A 5309-nucleotide genomic window follows, 5' to 3' on the forward strand; every position below is an offset into this window, starting at 1 on the left:
GGTTATGAATATTTCTTTGCGCGTAGAGACATTTTAATCGACTGTTGTCAACACTGGATTGGCATCACTTAAAATGTTTACACAATTTTTTTTGTTTGGCGTCTGCTGTGGTTACTGGGCATCTCTAAGGTGTTGAAGGCAGGAACTAATTGACGTATTGTTTATAACCTAGAAGTGAAATTAGTGAACTATTTTAATGTTTTTAATCAGTTGAATTTCATTATGATAACTTTTTCACTCAATATATACTTATTTGTATTGGTTTTTTCCGGCCCTGTATTAAATGGTTTTTGAGGAAAACCACCAAACTTTGTGAGTTACAAAGAATCTGCTATGGTGAGCCAGTAGGTTATCCTAGATCTCACGGAGTGGAAGAGTCTTTAAACCTGTCAAGAAATGAGTACATAAAAAGACTTAATTACGTACTTAAATAAATTGAGTGATGAGAAGAAACTAAGTGGTCCTATGTACAAGGCTGCACTTGAGAAGTCTGTGCATGTTGTAGTGTTAGCAAAGAAAATAAACCCAACCATTCATCGCCAGTTTTTAAAGTCCTTTGGAAGGTGTGTTGAACATGTATGGGGATATCGACAACTCCTGCAAGAAATTGAAAGCTTGAGATTGACTCAGTTTGATTCTGAAGATGAAAGCCATGAAGAAAAAACTCATGAAACTGTGGAATAAGCTGAAACCAGACGAACCATTGACTTCAAGAACTTCGAAGCAGTGGCGAGAAATAGGATTTCAAGGTGATGATCCAAAGACTGATTTTCGAGGGATGGGGATTCTAGGTCTTGACAATCTCATTTAATTTTGCTGAAGAGTATCCTGGACCAGCTGGTCATGTTCTTTTCACATTCCTTACATCCAAAGTATGGTTATGACTTTGCTATTGTTGGAATAAATTTGACCAGCATGGCATATCATTTGTTTAAAGATGGTGCTGCCAAGACACATGTGTTAACAATGCTACAAAGAGCATTACCTAGTATTAGAATTTTTTCAAACACGACAATTTTATTGTTACTTGTTCTATGAGTTTGACAGATTTTGGCTTCAGTCAAAGCCAAACATTATGGAATTTAGCTTTATTAGGGAAAAATTTGAGAATAACATTCGTACATTCCTCTCAAATCCCTCTGCTGTCTGTAAGATAAATATACCAGTAGATACAGTTTAATATAAGGAAGTGTTTTTTAAAGAGGGATAGACTGAATGATTTATATTTTATTTCTGTGTTTATTGTGTTGTACTTAAAAGGATTTTTAGTAAACTACTAAATATAATTTATGTTCATTTTGTATAACAAGAGCTGTTTTTGCTTCAATGCTCAGACTGCCCTAGCTAATAGGCTAAATTTTAAAAAACCTTTCTCTTGTTAACTGTTTTTATGACATGTGCCTGTTTTGTGCAATTTTTCAGGAAACTTTCAATATTAATTAGTCTATTTAGTTGTGTTGCTATGAAGTACATTTACTTTACTTGTACATTTTTATGGCGTAGCACGGAAACATTCATTTCCAAATTCTTTAAAGAAAATAATCATTGTTCTCAGTTTTGTTATATTGGTTTTTTATATAATATTAAATTAATACACTGCCATTTTAAATAAATTAATTTGCTTTTTTCAACATTTACAGTACTATTTAACTTTTGATACTAATTAATCTTATTAGTTTAGGTTGTGAGTTTGAAGTTGCTGTACTGTTAATTTTGTTGTTCAAAACCATTATTTTTCCAAATTCTTTGACTAAGCTTATCACAAAATATATATTTGTTTCTCATTTTGTTATAATTGTTGTTTCATGTACTGTTAGTATTGATTAAAAATTTAAAGTTAATGTACTGCCTTAGATACTAAAATACAGTACTGATAAGGTTTAATTAGTTGTATTTGTTACAAGGTAAAATCGTTTTAACATACATGTTAAATTTTAATGACGTCTTTATAAAAACATTCATCTGTAAATTCTTTGAAATAACAAATAAACATTGTTCTCAGATTGTTACTTTTTTTGTAGTATAACAAAACTAAAAGTATAAGTAACTGCCATATAGTGTAGTATCTGCTGGTGTAGTATTTCTCTCTTAACATTTTTCTTCATAGATTTCCAGTTCATTTATTGTTAATAAATTTAATCTCTAAGGATAGTATGCCTATTCGTTACTTTCTGTTTTATTTTTTTCTATAAAGCGAGATATATTTAATTTTATTAAAGCAGTAAAATCTGAGCAGCATTCAATAACAAAAAGAAATCTACCCAAGACGTTCCTAGTTTGTGGCTAGGCATTTAGTAGGAATAAGTTGGAATTTAATATAAAAGTTAATCTTTAATAGAATATTTTGGGTACTTATACATTATACTAACCATGCTTAGTTTTAGTATGTTTTTCAATATGAATTTTAGAGAAAACACCCATTAAGCATGAATAAACATTTCCTTGTTTGCTTTTTTGAGGTGTTGGTTCAATTTATATAAGTTGATATCTCATGTCAATTTACTTAGCAGCAATTTTAGGCCAACTATTATCATACACTGCATGTGTATTAACCTATTCTATCCACAATTTTAGCGTGTCATACCTGTTTCTTATACAATTCTAGACAACAACAAAAAACTTACCTTATCTGACTGTAATGCATGTTATTCAGTTTACTCCACCTGAGGCCAACCGCTTCCAAGAGAACCAATATAATGCCCCAAGTAGGATCGTTAAAATACGAATAATATAAAAGTTAAGATATAGGTTGGGTAGGTTTAATACGGATGTGGGAAAGTTTATTTTTATACCAGTTTATTTATTTTTAGAAAAATTAAAACAAATAAGTGAGGTTTTAGTATAACGCAACAAGTTTCCGTAATTTGTTCTGTAAAAAGATAATTTATAAAGGATAATTGTTTTTGTTGATGTTGGGCTAGTTATTTTCATTTATTTAGGATATCAGAGATCATGAAAGGTAACATTAGTAAGGGGACAATTTTTTCAACAAATGTTTGCTAAACAAGAAGACAAAAACAGTAACTTTATTGATCTTTATTCGTTATTCACAAAACATCCAGAGATGGTGTCATAATACTAACAATATTTATATTTAAGTCAATTATTTTAGTTGTCTTCATGATGTAGATGCTCGTGCAGTGAGTATTAAGGTCTCTGTGATAGCTAGTTTGTCAAGCTTTCTCTTCTCTGTGAGGTTTCTTATTTCAGCTGGTAACCTGTTTGACAATTTTTGGGCCAATGTAGGGTGGATTCTTTTTCATATAGCGAAAGGTGCAGGAAGGGGTTTTGTACTTGCAATCTAAGCCGGGTGTGTCAGCCGTGCAGATCATGGTGGCGGGTCGAATTCTTTACTATCAGCATATAGCACCACTTCTAAGATGTATACTATTGTCAGGATTTCTTGGTTTTTTAATGTCTCCCTGCAGCTATCTCTCGGGCCAAGGTTTCCAAACATTTGTATAACCTTTTTTCGTTTAATCAAGATTCTTAGGAATGTTACCTGCTGAGGTGCTTCCCCACGTAGCAAATTCCGTACCTTAGATGTGACTCAAAGAGTGAGTGATGTATCAGTTTTACTGTAGTAATGTCAGAAATATGAGTAAGTGTGTTTTAGTAGAAAGAGGCAGGTGTTTGGTGTTTTGCATAGCAAGTCTACACGTCCAGTCCATAATAAGTCATTTATCAGCTTATTCCTAGAAGTTGCACTTCATGTCTCATTCCAACATCAAGTAGACTAGGAATTTCATTTTTTCCTTCTCCCAAAACCCAGTTTGTTTGTTTTTAACTTATTGACCAATTAACTAATTTTCATGGCAGTATTAATATGCCATATTCATTGCTTTATACGATTTAAATAGCTAGGTTGTCAGATGAGGCTATCGGATAGAAGGAGTGTTGTTTTGACCATTCAAGTGCTAATTGTATCACTTAAACATGCTGGACCATTTCCATTTATTTAAATATGGTTTTCTAAAATAAGTTTTAAATATAAAATGCATCATCATATATCATATTTTTTTCAGAAAACATGTTCTATAAGATAAAGAAAAGCCTAAATACTTTTGCTTGTAGAAATGGTCTTGCTGACTAGTAGAGCAAAACCAATTCTTCTAATTGATGAGGGTATACATGTCTTTAAAAAATGCAGTTAGTAATGAAAAATTCCAAAATACACATATTGTTTCAAATTTTATCCTGAACAAGATAAATGTTACAACCAATCCATTTTGACAAAAAAAGATCAGAACAATTTTAAAAAAAGTATAACCATATAGCCTACTGTTGGCTGGGATTGGCATATTATGTTAGCTGCTTCATAAATACTTGGACAATGGATTTTTATTAAAAATAAATAGGCAAATTAGCTATACATATCAGTAACAAAAAAAATCTGTTTAAATTTAAACACTGCATACTTATAAATATATACAGATTAAGATTTGTCGGTTTGTACTTTTGAAGTTATTAATATAGGATACATAATTTCAAATGTTAACTGAAAGATTAAAACTTGCAACCGGATGTCATGCACATGTACCAAATCAGTTGTCACACCAAATCCATAAAGACAAATAAAACACATTTCAATGTTGTATAGTATATGTTATATATGTGGTATATCAAATAACTGATACAAAATAGCAAGTTAAATGTGTAATAGTGATTTTCAGAATAAATCAAAGTTAATATATTGGTTTTGTAGGTGTAATATGATTGTTAAGATGTAAGTTACTTCCTGCGGGTGGTCAATTTCTCAAGCTCTTAAATATTAGGCTACTTTTGAAGTGTTATTTTTGTATTATTCTCTTTTGAAGCTTTAACAAACTGAACTCAATCAGCACCGAATCTTTTAAGGCTAAAGCCAAAAGCTCGAGTGACACTGTAAAAAACAAAGTATATAGTATACCATCACAATTCTGTATATAAAAGACTTCAGATAATGTAAAAGTATAGGCTAAATTGGTGCTTTTTGTAAACATTGTTGGTTTATTTTTTAATGGTAAGTAAAAATAAAATCTATTATAAAACCAAAAACTTATCCTTGTGACAGATATTGGTTTATCAAAAGTAAAAGAAGTGCATATTAAACAACAAAATATGTTTTAAATTAACCTTAAATCCAATAATGACATTATCAACTATCACATAAATTACTTGTTATTAGTCCTAATCTAATAACATCAACATTGGAATTATCCAATGAATTTCAGATGCTTCAGTAAAGAAACCCTTCAGCTATAATTATTTTGTCTGACATAATTTTGTAAAACTTGCTCTAACTAACTATGCTAAAAAAAAATTCTCTA

At 30.6% G+C, this 5309-nt stretch overlaps 1 pseudogene; it reads left to right on the plus strand.

The window, feature by feature from the left end:
* Positions 1 to 413: 413 nt before the first annotated feature.
* Positions 414 to 1190, plus strand: LOC124368500 (annotated as a pseudogene).
* The last annotated feature ends 4119 nt before the right edge of the window (positions 1191 to 5309 follow it).

The sequence above is a fragment of the Homalodisca vitripennis genome, chromosome X (genome assembly GCF_021130785.1).
Source record: "Homalodisca vitripennis isolate AUS2020 chromosome X, UT_GWSS_2.1, whole genome shotgun sequence".
NCBI classification, from domain to species: Eukaryota; Metazoa; Arthropoda; class Insecta; order Hemiptera; family Cicadellidae; genus Homalodisca; species Homalodisca vitripennis.